General features: G+C 35.5%; 1 long non-coding RNA gene across 1 annotated transcript in view; it reads right to left on the bottom strand.

Moving 5' to 3' along the window:
• Positions 1-295: 295 nt before the first annotated feature.
• Positions 296-19370, bottom strand: part of LOC141491986 (uncharacterized) — a 65255-nt gene continuing 46180 nt past the window's right edge. The window contains exons 3-4 of the long non-coding RNA XR_012469826.1: positions 16137-16223; positions 296-564 (exon numbers count right to left, since the gene is read on the bottom strand). This is a non-coding gene — a long non-coding RNA (uncharacterized LOC141491986). The remainder of the gene's footprint in view (positions 565-16136; positions 16224-19370) is intronic.

A 19370-nucleotide genomic window follows, 5' to 3' on the forward strand; every position in this document is an offset into this window, starting at 1 on the left:
CTTTTGTACTGTATATCAGAGTAATGTTTCAGCAGATTGAGGCCTAGCAGGAAGAATTAAACCTGTACTACACAGAGCATGATGAATTGCAGGATTTACATATCATTTAAAGAGGGCATTTTCTTTTCTTTTTTTTTGTGATCAGGAGGTGGGGGAAAGGGGTGGGTGGTGGTGAGAGGATTGTTGCTGAATACTGTTGTGTCTCAAAGGATGTTGTCTGAAGACAGAATGACAGAAAAGGAAGTGATTTAGATACTCACTGACAGCTTAATACACAAAATACAAATTGTGGAAATTCACAGGGACCATCTCCTTTTTGCATAAGATAGTCTATGACAATCTGGATCTTGCAACTCAAAATTTGCATTTGAAAATGAGGGAAGCAGGGGGCAGTAGTCTGATGATCAATCTTGGTCTTGTATGTTTCACGGCAAGGGTGGGAGGAGGGCTCAACATCACTATGGTTTGGCTCCCACAGTTCTGGGCTGGGTATGAGGACTCAGAATCATCGTGGTTTGGCTCTTGGTGCTCTTGGCTGACAAATACTTCCAGTGGAGTCTGGACCTGAAATTACAGTGGAAACATATTTTAAACTGTCTTCTTTGTGTTCCTTTCTTTTTGCATATTACAGAAAGCTAATTAAATTTATCACAATTTTAATTTGGAGCCTATAAAGTCTGAGTCCAAAGACAAATGCTCTAGACCCATTAACAAAGCTTTCCCTTCAAATAAATATAGCTCAATGTGTATATGCATGCATTTTTGACCTCACATTTTAAGTGTATGTGGAATACTGTGTATAGAACATATTGGGAGATGATCATAAAGGATGATCTGTCTCCCCATTGTACTATTTTGTGATAAAATAGCACCCTTCTCAATAAGCCTAAGTACTTGGGTGATAGATGCTATAGAAATGCATAGATGGATAGAAAGATAATGAGCATTAAAATACTATAATTATATTGAATGAAAAAAGTATCTGAGGGATGTCACTTGTATGGTTGACATAATTTATGTGTAAATCATAAGTTTTTCCAAATCCCACAATGTCTGTGGGCTGTATATGGGATGTGATTAGCATCAAAATTGTGGGGTTGAGAAGACTCAGTATATAGTCACTCTATATGAGTCAAGCTTCAGATAACAGATTAATAAAGAAAAGTGCAGAAGAGTTTGTGCATTTCTAGGTATGATGAAAGAAGGGCTGTCATAGTAGAGTTTAGCTGGAAGAAATATTTGTAAAACAAAAGTCAGAAAATTCATGTATATGTTATCATTCATAACTTTGGGAGTCCTTAAGACCTTTTGGTGGTAGTTTGTGTCAAGGAGAGTACATGAATAAAAACAAAGAAAATAAATTCTATGTATGCTGAAAGGACTGACATTAGCTAGTCATATAAGAACTTTTAAAAAGTGAGGTTTTTCTGGTGTCTGTAAAACATATATAAGTGTTCAAATCTATTCTTATAATTGTATGGCACTTTATAACTTTCAAAGTGCAGAGACATCCTTTCTGACCTCTCATTTGCTCTTGATAGATTTTGAAGATAATTATGCAAAAGTCTCCATATGATACATACTTACAATTCTCCCGCTACCAGAAATATTCCACTATTTCTTATAAACTTGATGCTGTCAAATTTTCAACATTTCATGCTTGTTTTATCTTCTTTTTATATCAAATATAACACTCTAGTGTATTTAGTATATTAGTATATTTCATATATTTACACATTTTTGTATTTTTTAATCTCAAAGATGTAATACTTTGTTCTTTGTCCCTTTTCTCAACTAATAAGATTGTAAACTTTTTCTCTATAACTATAGCACACATGTTCTTCTTTTGGTCCAAAAGCTTTTGTTAAGCTATTAATAGAGATAAATTTATAATATTAATTCTAATAACTATTTTCTAATTCTAATTAGAAACATTCTAATTAAAAATTCTAATAATTTCTAAATTAATAAAGTTATTAAGCCTTAATGTTTCTCCTGATTTCCAGTCCTGCATCACCAATTGCCTACTGAACATTTCAAACTGGATATCCCATAGATATTTGAAATATATCATGTTAAAAACAGAGCTCATTATCTTGAACCGCATATACACTTTTCTCCTAAACTTCATTTTACTATTGAGGGTAATACCATCCTTTCAGTCATCTAGTTTCATAACCCAGATATCTCTGATTCTTGATTTTCCCTCACCCCAAATATCCAATCAGTTGCTAATCTTTTAATTTCTTTCTCAATGGCATTGATTCCCTGTCTTTACTCACATAGCTGCCATTGAGGCCATTATTATTTCTAACTTGACCTATTGAACTGGTGATCTAATTGGTCTCCCCTCCTCAAATCTTGCCATACTCCAATCCATCTTCCATACTTCTACCAAAATGATCTTCCTAAATTGCAAATCTGACTGCAAGATCTTTGGGAGTGAGGACTTTTTGATGCTTAGTTTTTTGGTTAACATATAGTTTTTAGGGCAAGTTGGTGGCATAGGAGATAGAATGCTGGTCCTGGAGTCAAGAAGACCTGATTTCAAATAGGACCTTAGATATTTAACTGTGTGGCTCTGGGCAAGTCACTTAACCCTGTTTGCCTCAATGTTTTCATCTGTAAAATAAGCTGGAAGTGGAAATGGCAAACCATTATTGTGTATCTTTGCCAAGAAAACCTCAAATAGGATCACAAAGAGTCAGTTACAACTGATGATAACTGAACAACAAATTATAACTTAATGAATACTTGATACTTTCTTAGTAAATGCTTGATTATTGATTGATTGGAAAGGAAGGTTGGAGCCATATTGTGGAAGGTCTTAAAGTAGGAGTTTATAGTTAATTTAATAAGCGATGAAGAGCTTCTAAACATTTTTGAATAGAGGAATCACAGGATGAGAACAATATATTAGGATGACCACTTGGGCAGTCAGGTGAAAGATGAATTGGAAAAGAAAAATATTAGACACAGGAAAGACAGAAGGCCATTTCAGCAAACTATAGAAGTAAGAAATAAATGCTTGAACTAGGAAGGTTAGAATGGAAATAGAGAAAAAAGAGACATATTGCCAGGGCAAAATTAATTGGATGTTGGGATGAGAGCATAAAGAGTTAAAGAAAAAGTTTATAAGCTCTTTGTATGCAGTAATTATCTCTATTAATTTTTAGTTAGCTCTAGAGTTATCTGGGTATACCATAATGTATCTGCAAAAGGCAGTAAATTTATTTTCTCTGAACTTTACCTCCCTGACTTTACTATTCTGAGACTCTTGTTTCATTTCCTTTAGGTATTCCTCTAGTTCCTTTGGCTAGAGCATTTTGTTTCTCTGAGGATTTAGATGGATTTGTTGTGGAGGTGTTGTCCTCTTTAGTCTTTACCCCCAGGTGTCTCTCAAACCAAAGTATTTCCATATGGTGTTTGAAGTTTTCCTTGGGTTGGGTTGTTCAATAAAGGTCTTTAATTGTATGTTAAAGTGAATAGTGTTCTGGCTATTATGAGTCAGACTAGGTTGCTGCAGACTCTTGTTCTACTATTGTACTTGTCTCTGCCTAGGGGCGCCCTTCATTACAGGGCTCCTCTGTGCTATAGGTTCCATTATTGCTTTTTGAGATCTGGATTCCCACCATAGGATTCAGTGACAGGTTGGATTTCACCCAGGTTTTCTTTCTCTTGTGGCTTTGTTCAAGCTACTGGTGCAGTGCTCAAGCTTCCTAACTAGGGTAGGGATGGCTTGTGCTGGGCCTGCCCCTACTCCCCAAAGTCACACTCTGGTAGCCCACACCTCAAGGAAGATTCAGGTCTGGTTTGGGCTTGAATCTCAGAGAAGGCCTGCAGAAAAGGTTGGGGACTTCCCTTAAGGCTCTGGGGAAAAGTGTATGTACTTCACCCTCTAATTTGCCCTAGAACTGTATCTCTATGCACATTCTTGGGTTGTGAGGAAGATCTGGAGGCATTTTTTTCCCATCACTTAGTAAAATAGTGCATTTATTAGCCCTGATAGTTTAATCAGGATTTCGGGTCTTCTTCATCCTAGTGGACAACTATAATTTCACTAACATATTGCATTTGAGATGCCTTTTGTGATATTAGAATGGAGATCAAGCAGTTAACTGAAATATATGATTGTAGATGAGGGAAAGTTTAAATGTTTAGAAGTTAATTTGGGAATCATTTACCTAAAGCAGGTAATAGTTAAAGTTATGTGAATGGATGAAATCACCTTGGAGAAGAATGTTAAGAGAAATGAACTTAAGATATATCTATATTTATGAAGCATAAAACATGTGGATCTAGCAAAGAAGGAAGAGAAATGAGCGATAAAGATGAATCTAATAGTCAAAGTTGCTGGGGTCCACAACTAGTTCTTCAGTTTCTATTTGTATGACCAAAGATCTGATTTATTTCTTTTTTTCCAAATGAAGGGATTTGAATAAGGTGATGTCTCAGGTTCCTCCCAGTTATAAAAAATCTTTTTGAGCAGAGTAGAGAAGAACTCAAATTGTAGGGTTTTAAAGTACAATATAAATGCTAACTATTATTTTCATTAATAAACTCTCCAGGCTTTTCTGCTCTCTGCAAAGGCAAGTTCAGTAATCCAGGGTAGCAAAGGCTTTGATAGCAATGTTTGTTCTATTAGGACCAAGATGCAGGAGGAGCTCAGATGGGCACCTTTCTGTGGATCTAGGTGGAAGTTCCTTATCAATGTCACATCTCTAAATTAATTCTCAGCTCATGGCAATCAACTTAGTAAAATATAAACCCTAATAAGGTGGTGTCCTTAATTGAGATAAAAATTGTCAATCACATAGTGTAGAAACTCCCACATCCTGGGCCTTCATTTTCGTCAAAGCAGATGTTATCTTGGTGCCTTTCTTCCAACTCCTGGTCATTAAAACTTTCAATTTTAGATAAGAGGATTTTTGTGGGGGTGACCACATGGCACCTTATTGATAACAAAGTGGAGGGACTTTAGGTTACCAAGGAAAATAGGGAATAAAAGGCTAAAATGGGTGTGATTATTTTTTATACAAAAGAAATTATCTTTCTATTATATTATATGCAATTCTTAAATTAAGATTAAGGTTTTTTTCCTTTCTATTTCTTCATTCAGGGAATGAAGTCCCTAGGATCATTCAATTAGCCACTTAAGGACAACATTGATAGATGAGATTGACTAAATCTTTGGGCTACATGCTCCCAATCTTGGGCAGGACCCCACCCAATTAGAAGTTCTTACTTTTGTTTAGAGTATAAACATAATCTAATCTAGGTGAAGTATCACCCCTCCATTAGAATCTCATGAAGGAGAAACAAACCAGAAAAGTCTGGGTAGAGATGAATTCCTTTTCCTTTTTTTTCTAGATTGCTGGAGTTATTTGAGTATCAAGTCATGATCTCAGCAGGAAGAGTAAAAGACTTTTAGCCCACTTCCCCATTAATATGCCAATCTCTTCATTAATTGTTCACCAATCAGGGTTGATTTTTACACTTCAGGAATACCCCCCCCCCCCTTTTCCAAAGTATTTAAGCAGTATTAAGTGATTTCAGTGGCAGGGTCTTTGGTTACTGAAACCAATGACCATCAATTTGCTTATTGGTTAAGCCTGACTATCAGTTAGCCTGATTAATAAATAGACTAATAATTATCCATAAACTATTTCTCTCAGGCTTTTCATTCTTCACTTACCTGCTACTGCCTATGGAGTAGAATGTGGCACCTTGCTCTCTCCACCTTTTCTGAACTGTGATAACATTGCACCAGATCCTATAGATTATACCAATCATCTCAGGTCACCACTGGAATATAGTCTATCATAATGTGCTAAAGTATGCAGAGTCTTAAATATATAATCATATGGTTGCTTTACTTAAGCAACAACATTGAGACACAAAATGTATGCAGCTCTTCAGATCATTGAATTGGTAGCTAAGGGAATCACAGTAAACCCAAGTAGAGAAGGCCCACACAAAGCTAAAGATTCAGTACATCAAGACTAAGGAACTGCTTGAGAGCAGGTGAGCATGCTCAACTCACATGTTTAAATGAGGCACTTACCCTCTTAGATAGCAGCCCATACAAGAGCTTAAGCTTGAATTCCAGATAATCTGCTTCATATGATCAAGATGTCAATTGTTAAATTGTTAATTGTTAAATTGTTAATTGTTAAATATACTAAATAAATTCATCTTTTATTTATTGATGAATGTTGAAAATCCCTTCTCTAAGAACTTCTTTCTCCTGTTCTATCCTTATATCCTTTGAGGCTTTCATGCATCATAAATCCCTGAAATCTTTAGTGACTCAATTGCTCCCTATCTTCCCCAAGAATCAAGTCTGTTACATTTCTACTCCAGAGTTCCTGAACATCACCACAAACTGACTAAAATTTTATGCCGTCTGACTTCAGCTGGGTCTTCATTGCTTCATGTTCATTTTTAAATTTTATTTCTTATTGACTATATATTTCATTTCCTCAAATGGCTATTCTAGCTTTTCTTTTTTCCCTAAAGCCTTCCTTCTTGCCAGTCTCTATTCTCCTCTCCCTTCACTGTGAACTAAGATGTACCTTTCTCTTGTCAGAGATTACTTCTCTACTTCTACCCTGAATTTTATCACCTTGTATCTCCTCCTGATCTTGTTCCATCAATCATCCTTCTTTACACATACATATTTAAGCTATTTCTGTCTCGGTCTCTCCTTTCCGTTAAACCTAAAAAAACCCTCATGATCTCAGCTCTGCTTTCTCTGCCCTTTTTTCTATAACTTAAAAAACAGGACTCCATCTCTGATTTCCTAAAACAAAAATAACTTTCCCCCTTTTACTTTTTATCCTTCGAGTATCATTCTTTCTATTATTCCTTTTACTTTCTAACTAGTGGGAAAAAGTCTAATGTGATAAGATAGTAAGTGACCTAAATGTTTACTTGTTCAAGATACTGTGCTAGATGCTGGCAGTTCAAATAAAAAGAATGAATAATTAATAATCACTATTTGCAAGGAAAGTATTTTAAAAGGGGCGTCAACAAGTGCATAGCAAAGTTTAAACAGAACAAATAGAAATAAATGCAAATAGTTAAATAAAACATAGTTTGAGAGGGAGGATATTAACAGTTGCAAGGATCAGAAAATACTACATGTAAAAGATTTATGATAGATCAGGTCCCTCCTTTGCTCTCCTTTAGTTCAACAATTGCATGAAAATTTTTATAAATTACAGTTGTAGCACAGGGATAGATTTTGCTCACAGAAGTAGTTAAAGGTGCTGAAAGATTTGACTAAGATGGAAATCCTTTCCAAAGCTTGACTCTTAAGACCTGAATTTCTTCATCTAGATTATGTGTTCATCTAATATTTTTAAGTGAGTTACAAATTTGATATGTTAATAGATTATAAATAAAAGTTATAAAAAAGTTAATTTTATCTTAAGATACATTGACATGAATTAATGAGGAATGGGGTTGAACTCTATCCTGGTTTCTTCAACTGTTGAATCTTAAATTTGACTAATGGAAAAATGTTTTAGGAATAATCTTAGTGATAAGGAGAGCATCTAATTGAAAGTGATCAGGATGGCCTTGGGATCATGCCATGCCAAATTGATGAACCTGACAATATTTCACTTGGAGAAGAGAAGACTGATTGCTTGTCCCATCCTTCTTCAGTTTAAAAGAATACTGTGAAGAAGAGCAATTAGACATGTTCTTTCTATAAAGAAAGGCTCCCTAACAATTGGTAGTATCCAGAAGTGGAATGGAAGGGCTTTCTAAGCTGGTGAATTTTCCTTCACTGGAAGTCTTCAGGCAGAGACTAAGTGTTCTTTTATTGGAGATGTTACAGAAATGATTTCTATGGTCTAGACTGTACTAGATGGCTTCTTCAAACACTGAGATTCTTTGATTTTCTGATCTGCAGTGTAGCTTTACTGTAGTATTCTTTGGTCTTACAGATAATTTAATAGTTTTCCCTTTCCTTTTCTTTCCTCTTATGCGTACTTCAGGCAAAGTCACCACTTCTGAAGTGTTTTCAGGCTTATTTCTCTGGACCACCTCATCTGTTCCATCTTTCTACTTCATTAATAAAAAGATGGGGTTGGACTTTTAAGGCCTCTTACATCCCTGGATTCTCCTCTATTAGAATTACCTCCTTTCTATTAGGCAAATTTCTTCCAATTTCCATCCTCATTGTTATATTTTTGATCTTTCCCACAGGATGGCAGAAAATTCTTCTTATCTTTCTATCCCACTTCTTTTCTTCCAATAGACCCTACTTTCTATTTTTTTCTCCTAGAGCCCTAAGAACCTTCCCTACATTAATTTGGACAAATGATGCCAGTTTTGTTGTTTTTCTTGAAAATTCTTGACCCTTGAAACTGCCCTAAATATGTGTTTCTCCTTCACATATTCTGGGGATGCCCACATAGAATACTACAAAGGTATTACTTAATTCTCTTTCTCCATCTCTGTCTCTATCTCTGTCTCTGACTCTGTCTCTCTCTGTCTTTCTCTTTTTGTGTCTTTTTCTCTCTGTAACTATCTCTGTCTCTCTGTCTCTGTTTCTCTCTCTCTCTCTCTCTCTCTCTCTCTCTCTCTCTCTCTTTGTTATCTCTATCTTTCCATCTCTGTTTCTGTCTTTCTCAAAATTACCAAAAAAGTTGTCTTTCATAATACATTTTTCTAGAAAATTTCCAAGGTTTTCTTACCCTAAATGAAAAATCACTGGCATTTGTCTCACATCCTTATCTCCCAAAGATTTCTGTATTTCACACATGAATTTATTTCCTAGGCTAGACTTCAGCTTTTTTTACTCTTTCTACTAGCATTTAATGCATTACAGTATTTTTTAATTCAATAAATAATATTTCTAATACAATATTTGATATATGTTTCTTAGCTATTTGTTATGTGTGTTCATTGTGAAACTGGTATTTGGGGATAATGGGGGTGTCAAACCTGAATATAGAGCTTGGCGTCCCTTTTCCCTGAGAAATGATGTGATCAAAAGTTAGCTTGAATTCCAGCATATCCCTTAGATAACAATATTTAATTATTTCCTGAACAGAATGAACACAAACACTTAGACTGATTTTTAGGAATACAAAGTAATTTACCCAAGTCAGACAACTTGTGTTTGGCAAATCTGGAATTTGAACACAGTCTAATGACTTCAAGAATAGTGTTCTTTCTATTACATACTCTAGGTCTGCTAAGTGGAATCACTTCAGAGTTCTTACAGAAATCCTAATCCTTTGAATATAAAGACTCCAAAGTAAACATTATTACTATGTTGGAATGTAGTTCATATCAAAGTCTTTACTTTCTGGGATCTGTATAACCACAGAAATGTCCCTTGGGTTCATCCTTAGAGAATTCAAAATGACATTGTCTACCATATAATTGCTTTTTGGGCAGCTGAACTCATTTTTTGTGAAGTGAATTCTTCTAACAAATCTTTCCTTATTCCCCTGCAGAAAATGCAGAGATTTTATTTTTACTAATTTTTCTTATTCTTCTTCTTCCCTTATAGACTTTAAGATAAGGCAATCAACATATTGGTTGTACCTGTTTTTTCCTCATTATTACTCCTTCCCATCTTCCCACCTAATTCTTCATCTTTTTTCTCAATTCTCCTATTCTGTGAAATCTTTTCTATTTATAATTGATTCATCATCTATTGTTGGGGGTAAGGGGAGTGAGAACCTGACCTCAACACATCCAAACTCTGATGGTTTGTTGGTCCAATGCCTAGTATAACACTTGTCCAAAGGTAAATTGATATGGCACTATCTCCTTATTAGAGAGGGGAGGGGGAATACTTGGTGAGAAACAAGAGAGCTTTCATTTTCAACCAATTCCCTTTTGATTATGATGATGATTAACTTTCATTCTCAAAGAAGACCATGACATCAGTGAGATGCTGCCATGATATGCACATGAACTGGATTTGAGTAAGAGGGTGCTTTGCTAAGTCATTAGCCTCACTTTCCCCTCCAGACCCATCTGGGTCCAGTGGCCAGATATGTATCAGGAGGACTGGAAATGGCCCTGGATATGAGGTCACACAGCTAATAAGTGTCTGATGTCAGATATGAGCTTGGCTCCTCTTGACTTCAAGGCTGGCACCATCTAGCTCTCCCTTTTGAAAGTCTTCAGGATTAGTTCCTTCTAGGACTATATGGAGCTTCAAGTCTCTTAGGACTCTTCAAAGGTCAAGTTGCTTCAGATGTTTCTGGTTTCTAACTTTAAGAAGGTGATGGAAGAAGTCAACTTCATTTCAAGTTGTGGAAGGAAAAGACTGTTGGAAGACAGAAGAGTTAGCAATCTCCATCATGCTTCTATTCATAGTGTGTTTTACTGGAGGTTAAAGATAGTTTCCCCTTGGGTGAGATCAAAGACTCTCTCTTAGTTAAGTTCCCTCCCAATGGAAGAGCATATTTACTCTGTATTGTCTGGTGTATATTCTCTTATGTATAAATTCCCTGATCTCTGTCTTCATCTGTTTTGAATCAATTGTTTCTTGACTATTTGTTATGCAGTTCACTGAAAATGGTATTTGATGGGTAAGGTTGTCAAACCTAAGATATAGAGTTTGAGGTTTACTTTACCCCAGAAATGACAAAGTGATCAGAAGTTAGCTCAAATCCCATCATATCCCCTAGACAAACAATATCCAAGTGAGCAGACAAAACATACTTCTAGTACAGTGCCTTCTTTTTCTATGAGAAGTAGAGTGACCTCAACTTTCTGCTTCAACTCCTGGTAGGTGTTAAAGTCTTTCTTGGAAATAGGTAGAGGGAGGGGTAGAAAAAAGTATCTCCCCTCAGACACTTGTTGTGTGACCCTTATTGTCTATTAGACTCAATATCCTAAACTGTAAAATGGAGATAATAATCCACATCTTTACTTTGAAGACTAAATGAGATAATATTTGTAAAAATGTTTAGCAAAGTTCCTGCTTCTCTTCCATTCCATTCCCTTCATTTCCCTTCACACCTCTTAAAGTGTTCCCCTTCAAGGTCTTAGTAGTCTTGCTTGAACTATTGTAATAACTATTTTAATAAGCAATTTATAGTTTACATTCCAGAATTCTCCACCCCCCAGTGGAGAGTTATTCACAAGTGAATAACCACAGCAAACAATAATTAAATGACTTAGGATAGTAGGGAGAAAATCAGGAGAACCTGGGTTCAAATTTTACTTTTGTCACATTATTTATGTGAGCCCAGGGAAATTATTTAACTTCTCTCTACTCCATTTAACTATCTAAGATAGTAAGTTGTCAAATAGCTGTTTGTCTATATTGGAAGAAGATCTCTTAGTAGTGAAATCATAGGTCTGGGGGAAAAAAAGCAAAAATAATAATATAACTGATATTATTCAGTGTAGTAGGTAGTCTTGTACTTGGAATCAAGAAAATCCAAGTTCAAAAATCATCTCTGACACTACTAAGTTCTGGGGCAACTGCTTTCCTTTGGTTGAGGGGATTTTCCAAACCATTATGTCCCAATGATGATGAAATAGCATGTTAGAAAACTTTAAAATTACTACAGTATTTTAATAAGCAACATATTTTCTATAATCCAGAACTTTCCATCCCCAGTGGGGAGTTACTCACAAGTGAATAACCACAACAAACAAAAATAAAATGGGTTAAAATAATATGGCAACTATTATTTCCATAAGAGATATGAGGACATGGATATTCAAAGCCTGATTTCTCATTGGAATTCTTCCACTAGTCTCTACATAATCTTGGATAAATCATTCTGCCTCCCTGCTTTCCCATTTATACAATGAAAGGATAGGGCTAGGTGACCATTAGACTCTCTTCCAGTCTAATAATCTATTTACATAGGAACTGTCTTTTATTTTAGATGAAAGGGAGATAGAGGTGAAAATAATGACAAAAATCTATGAAAAGTAACTATAATATCAAGAAATCAAGAAATAATTTTCCATGTATACAAATATGGAGAATACTCTAGAATTTGGGTTGATTTTAAAGTCATATATATAAAATGTTTGGCAACATTATATTATTGGAAGAATAAATACAAACATTTGCCTTCTCCAACAAATTAGAAACTCATTCACCTCAATACAGTTATACTCAAACACAAAATACAAATTTTCTATTCCATTTTAACATGTACTATAACTCTCAGTTTCTTCTAACAAAACATAATGGAACATTTATGTGGTTACTGGATGGTTCAAAAATCATAGCTTTTGCTATTTATTATAGTTTGTGAAAGATGATGACTCTTGTTGTCCCTTTGACTATTCTATTTCTGATTCAGACTAAATCTCTGTTCTTTCAGGCCACTGATCAAAACTGGCCTCCCTTCTGTATATTGGTTGTCAAATTGTTTGATACCCAGTTTATTTCACTCTAGGGCCATATGAGTTCTCCCCTTAGACTTATGCTTGTCTAGCAACTATTTGGATGATTGTTCATCCATGCACAGATTGACAAGGTATTTGTATTATCATTTTTCCTTCAGGAGCAGGAGATGTATCAAAACACAAATCTGCTTCAGTGAGTGTGCAAGTCACTGAAAGACTTGAAATGATTTGGAAAATTTACTAATTGAAAGATTTATGCGATGAAATTTGGTATTCACATAAGTGAAGGACTACAAACATGGGCAAAATGTAAAGAAACACTAAGAAAATCTCTATTGCATTTTTTCTAATACATGTATTATTTTTAGAATTCAATGACTGAAGGCCCTAGAAGGACTTATTGTTATGAACTATGGAATTTTTTTAGTCCATTTGTGATTAAAGTGAATGAATATCCACTAATTTCACTAATTCATTAAAGACAATGAAAATTCATTTTTGCTTCCAAGTTAAATATAATCTTAGCCCAATTCTCAAGGGATGAGTTTTTGGTCTATAAATTAAGAAGGAGAAATTTTTCAGGACAGGGTGGGGTGGGGGGCAATAAATCTCAAAAGTAAGAGGGACAATAACTTGCCAGTGGTTGCACAACTATTATTACTTTATAGAATTGGATGATTCAGGAGACCATCTCATCTACCTCAACCCTACTTCTGTCAAGAGATGCTGTGAATTGAAATCTAATGAGACAAGAAGAAGAGAAACCAATTGCATGTTCTTAATCAAAATTTGCATTGAAATTTGCATAGAAATGAATGAAGATAAGTGGAAGGAATTATTTTTATCTTTGAAATATAGAAGGGAATGTTAAGAGACTAGATCTCCATATGGATACTGTATTGAATCTAAGTGGCAAGTTTGAGTAGAATCAATGAACTGGAGCAGAGTACATGGGTCCTGTTTGACATGAACCAGCCCTGCCAGGGCCCTGAAATTGGCAAAAAATTCAAAAGATAAGTGCCAACTATGGGTCTACATAGTCTGGCAAAGCTAACCACTTTGATTCAAAGCTTACAGTTCCAGTTGGATTCACTGTGTGATTTGCTTGTGTAAATACAGCTTATATCTCCCCAACCCCCAACCTCCAACATAGAATGGCATTTAAGGTTTTGATCAAGCAGACCTGAAAAAGTAGGTCTGAAATATCCAGTTGTATTAAATATTCTTTTTAATTCTATTATAGTTACACATTCTTAAAGCTAGATTTCTACCTTCCACTTTGAATAAGCTACTGAATATGTTGAAACAATCTTAAATATAAAATTCTTGGTCATTTATGACTGTGGATTTTCTCTTTTTTTTTCTATTTCTTCTGTTCCAAGCTGACTGTCTATAGACTGTTTAACTATTTGCTACCACCTCTATTATAAACCTTACAAGAATGGGAGCTGATCAATGTTAAGTGAAATGTACGACTTATTAGCATCCTGTGCCAAAGTGGGAAAGTAATTTGTTATTAGAAGACTGAATAATTAAGTAGAGATTTAGGCTTTATCAGTGGATTTTAATTATCAGTGTTGCCTATTATCCTGTATAATCAGTGAAAAAGGAACACTGCATCTGGAGTCAGAAATACTGGGTCCTAGTTTTGACTTTTCCACCTACTTGATGTATAGATTTGGAAAATTTTCCTTAAAATCTCTGAGTTTCATTTCCCTTATCTTATCAAATGGAGATAATAAAAAAAGTGCTGTGTTTATACAGTGTTCTTAAAAAGATCAAATACAATTATGCATTAAACTGTACTTTGAAATATTTTTAATTGTGAAACAAATAGAAACTATGATGTGTGATTATGGTGATTATTTTAGTTCTAGATTCATATCTTTATTTATCTTACAACTTCGGACATCTTGGAGCCTTGTTCCTGATAACCCACTGCAACATTTTGGTGTAAAAAAGAATATTTTTAGTTATACTTTGATATCAAATTGTTGAAAGGCAGCAAATACCATTAGATCCTTACTTTTTAAATCTTTGAAAGCTATTTTGTGCTATAGCCTTGGCTAGAAATTGCCAACAGACTAATTTTTCACAAATGTCCATCAACAAATAACCATTTCTTTTTTTGCAGGATGAGGAAAGAGGAAGGAGAATGAAAGCAGGAACAAAATCTGAGCCCAGGCTACTACCATCAATAAACCACGGCTTTGTGGCTTTCCGCTGTGCAGAGATGATGAGCCTCAACTATTTAATTTAGGGTAAGATTAAGTTATAGGGTTTTGTGCTTTACTTCAAGAACACTATTTAAAACAAAATCTAATCAGTGAATGGAGTGTTCTGTCATATATAAAAATCCCACAATGTCAGCTAAATTTTCAACAGGAATCTCAATCCTGACTTCTTTTATAGCCAAAAGAGTACAAGATATTCTCAAGATTCCTGATTAAATGAAACATTTCTTAAAAAATCAAATTAGCTTCTTTATAGAAATATGCTGAATTATCACAGAGAATAACAATAAAATAATATTGAAATTTCTTTTTCATTATTTATTTCTTTTTAATTCATCTACACATGTAAATTTTTAAATTATAAATTTTTCTTCCACCTTCCCTTCTCACCCCACTCCCATCAGTGGTGAGCAGTCAGATTAATATTGCTTATATATATTTTTGATAAATATGTTTACATATCAGTCATTTTTGGTATGAGGAAATAGGATTAAGGGAAAGAGATACATAAGAAATAATTTTTAGTTCATTAGATTCTGAAGATTGTTTTTTTTTCTTTTTTTTCTTTTGTTTTTCTTCCTCTGGTTGGGGATAACATTGTCCATAGCTGGTCTAAAACAGTCATCCCAGCTCTCTGAACTGCTGAGAGGAGCTGCTTCCATCAAGATTGATCATCTCACAATGTTGTTTTTGTTTGGTTTTTTTTGCAAGGCAATAGGGTTGTGACTTGCCCAAGGCCACACAGCTAGGCAATTATTAAGTGTCTGAGGCCAGATTTGAACTCAGATACTCCTGATTCCAGGGCAGGTGCTCTATCCACTGTGCAACCTAGCCACCCCACAAAATGTTGTTTTTAATATGTACATTGTTCTCTTGGTTCTGCTCTCTTTACTCAGCATCAGATCCTGTAAGTCATTCTGTGTTTCTCTAGAATCCAACCATTTATGATTTATTATAGAGCAATAATATAGGGGTGGCTAGGTGGCGAAGTGGATAAAACACTGGTCTTGGAATCAGGAGTACCTGGGTTCAAATCTGGTCTCAGACACTTAATAATTGCCTAGATGTGTGGCCTTGGGCAAGCCACTTAACCCCATTTGCCTTGCAAAAACAAAAACAAAAAAAGAACAATAATATTCCAGAGTATTCATGTATCATAAGTTGTTTAGCCATTCCCCAATTGATGGGTATTTCCTCAATTTCCAATTCATTGCCACTACAAAAAAGAACTGCTATGAATATTTTGGAACACATGGGATATTGCCCAACTTTTATGATTCTTCTGAATATGGGCCTAGAATTGGAATTGCTGGGTCAAAGGGAATGAACATTTTTATTCCTTTTTTGAACCTAGTTCCATATTGCTATCCAGAATAGTCGGTAATATTGAGATTTCAATGATAATTGCAGTCCCTAACAGTTATGATAATTTGAAAAGGCATCCAGTATCCAAGAATCAAGTGACTTGAATTAATATGTCTAAGTTGTCTTAAACTACTTTTGTACTCTAATGTTCCCATCTATAAAATGATGTAGTCTCATTTTACTTACAATTATTTGGTCCAGATCTGTTATTCCATCATTGTGCAGAACTCCTATAAAGTACCTCTCTTGTCCAATGGAATTCCATGTAAATTACTGTTTTAGAGAGATATTTGGAAGACTGAGAGGTTAACAAAATTGTCCATGCTCATGCATCAAGTAAGTGACTTGGGCAGAATTTTACTCAAGTTTTTATGACTCCAAGGAAAACCCTTTCTCCACTATGTCTAATCACCATAATTTATGTCGGTTGGCTTCCATCTCTATAATGTACAATAGTATGTTGAAGAATACTTCAATTCTAGTTCTTAAAATTCCTCATTTCCTTCAGGGCTAAGTTCACATGCCACTTTTCATGTTAAATTTTTTTCTGATGGAGGAAAAATAGAACCTTTGGTGTCATAAAAGACTTTTAAATCCCAATTCTGATGCTAATTAATTGTGTGACCTTGAGCAAGTCACTTAAACTCTTTGAACCTCAGTTTCATTAACTGGAAAGACTATGTGACCTATGAAGTGTCTTCCAGTTTTAAATCTGAAATTTTAGAATGAAATCTGTTCAGCTATTAGTACCTTCTCCCCCAGATAACCTTAAATATATTTTATATAACTGTATATATATATGTTTATATATAAGCATGTGTTTTATATATAATATATTCATGAATATAATGAATGTATATATGCATGCATAATTATGTATCTTTAATATATAATTTTTGGAATTTCAATGATAATTGCAATCTCAATGAGACATAATGTTGAAGGGGATAAGCCTCATTTTATTTAGTTTAGAATGGTCTGACATTGATAGGAATGACATCATCAATCTCTCAGAATTTCAGCATGTCACCTCTCATTCACCTGATTTCACTAGTTCCTTTAAAATTGTCTTGCAGTAGCTCTTTGCAATGTCTGACTTCAGCAACCTGTCTGAGAAATTCTCTTTTATGCACTGACCTCACCTGCAGTGCCAACTTTTTACTGAATAGCCTTTGCCTGGGCTATTCTGGAGCTTGTACTGAGTAGTTCAGTCCCCTGTGCCGAGAAGGTACTTATAAGCCACGGCTTTCCTTTCCTCACTACTATTATACTAGCATTTTTTAAATTTGATTTTTATTTTAATTCTCATTTTGTACGAATGTTTCTTTTACATTAATAAAATATTCTTGTTTAAGAGTCAACAAAATACCCCTCCCCCCATGAATATAGACTTGCTTGGGTGATAAAGTAAAGGGGAGAGAAAAAAAATTAAAATTAAAAAAATAATAGTAATAATTGTAAGTATGGCCAGGTGGCACAATGGATGAAGCACCAGCCCTGGAGCCATGAGCACCCAAGCCCACATCCAGCCCCATAGACCCAACAATCACCCAGCCATGTGACATGCAAGCCACCCGATCCCCACTGCCCTGCAAAAAACCAAAAAGAAAAAAAGAAAAGACCCAAAATAAAATAAAATAGTAATTATAGTAGGGGTGGCTGGGTGGCAGACAGAGCATTGGCCCTTGAGCCAGGAGCACCCAGGTCCAAATGCGGCCTCAGACACCCAAAGGTCACCCTGCTATGTGGCCCCAGGCAGGCCACCCAGTCCCATTTGCCCTGCACCCTCCCCCCAAATAATAATAATAATAATAAAAATGTGTTTCAGTCTTTGTTCCAACACCAACAACTCTGTCATGGGTGGATCGCATTCTTTATGGCTAAGTCCATCACAAAAGTTACTTCCATATTTTTCCAGCATTGCCATTGCTGATTGCAACTCCCTCCTTTCTTATTTCTCCATTACCATGTGCTATATTTTCTTTCTCCTTTCACTCTGACTCTGCTGTAGGGTTGCCGAGTGGCGCAGCAGACATTATCCCTGGTCCTGGGGCCAAGAAGCCCTGAGCCCCCATACCACCCCTTAGGCCCACAATCCACCTGGCCCTATGGTCCTGGACAGGCCTTCTAATCCCAGCCCCTTTCAAGAAGTAAAAAAGAAAATGTGTTATATCTGACCACTCTCCCCCCATGGTCCATCCTCTCCTCCTTTATTCACATCCCCACCCCTTCCCCCTGCTCCCCCCCTTCTTACTCCAGATGAGTATATATGCTATTTCCTCTCCTAGCCACCTCTGATGAGAGCGAAGGTTCCCTCATTCCCCCTTGCCTCCCCCCTTCCATATCATTTCAATAGCTCATTGTAATAAAAACAATCTTATTATATGAAATATCTTGGCCTATTCCCCCCTCTCCTTTTTCTTTCTCCCATTACATTTCCCTTTTTTTTTTCTATTGACTCCCTTTTTATACCATATTCTATCTTCAAATTCAGCTTTCTCCTGTGCTTCAACTATAAAAGCTCCCTCTACCTGCTCTATTAACTGAGAAGGTACATATGAGTGTTACCAGTGTCATTTTTCTATGCAGGAATACATTCAGTTCATCATCATTATGTCCCTCATATTTTACCCTTCTCCTCCAATCTCTATACTTCACCTGAGTCCTGTATCTGAACATCAAACCTTCTGTTCATTCAGCTCTGGCATTCCAAAAGGAACATTTGAAATTCCCTTGGTTCATTGAAAGTCCATTGTTTTCCCTGGAAGAGGACATTCAGCCTTGCTGGGTAGTTCATCCTTGGTGCATTCTAAGCTCTTTTGCCTTCCTGTATATTATATTCCAACCCTATGAGCTTCCAATGCAGTTACTGCTAAGTCCTGTGTGATCCTGACTGCAGCTCCATGATATTTGAACTGTGTCCTTCTGGCTGCTTGTAATAGTTTATTTGACATGGGAGTTCTGGAACTTAGCTATAATATTACTAGGGGTTGGTTTTTTAGGATCCCTTTCTCTGGGGGATTGGTGGATGCTCTCCATTTCTATTTTGCCTTCTGATTCTAGAGTATCAGTGCAATTTTCCTGTAATAATTCTTTGAAAATGATGTCAAGGCTCTTTTCCTGATCATGACTTTCAGGTATTCCAATAATTTTTAAATTATCTTTCCTAAGTCTGTTTTCCATATCAGTTGTTTTTTCAATGAGATATTTCACATTTTCTTCTAATTTTTCATTTTTTTTGTTTTGAAGTATTGATTCCTGATTTCTGGTAAATTCATCTATCTCCCTGAATTCTATTTTTTATCTGAAGGATTTGTTTTTCTCAGAGAGTTTTCTTATCTCTTTTTCCATCTCGCCAATTTTGCTTTTTAAGGCATTCTTCTCCTCAATAACTTTTTGAACTGTTTTATCCATTTGACC

This window comes from Macrotis lagotis, chromosome 6 (genome assembly GCF_037893015.1).
Source record: "Macrotis lagotis isolate mMagLag1 chromosome 6, bilby.v1.9.chrom.fasta, whole genome shotgun sequence".
Classification (NCBI taxonomy): Eukaryota; Metazoa; Chordata; class Mammalia; order Peramelemorphia; family Peramelidae; genus Macrotis; species Macrotis lagotis.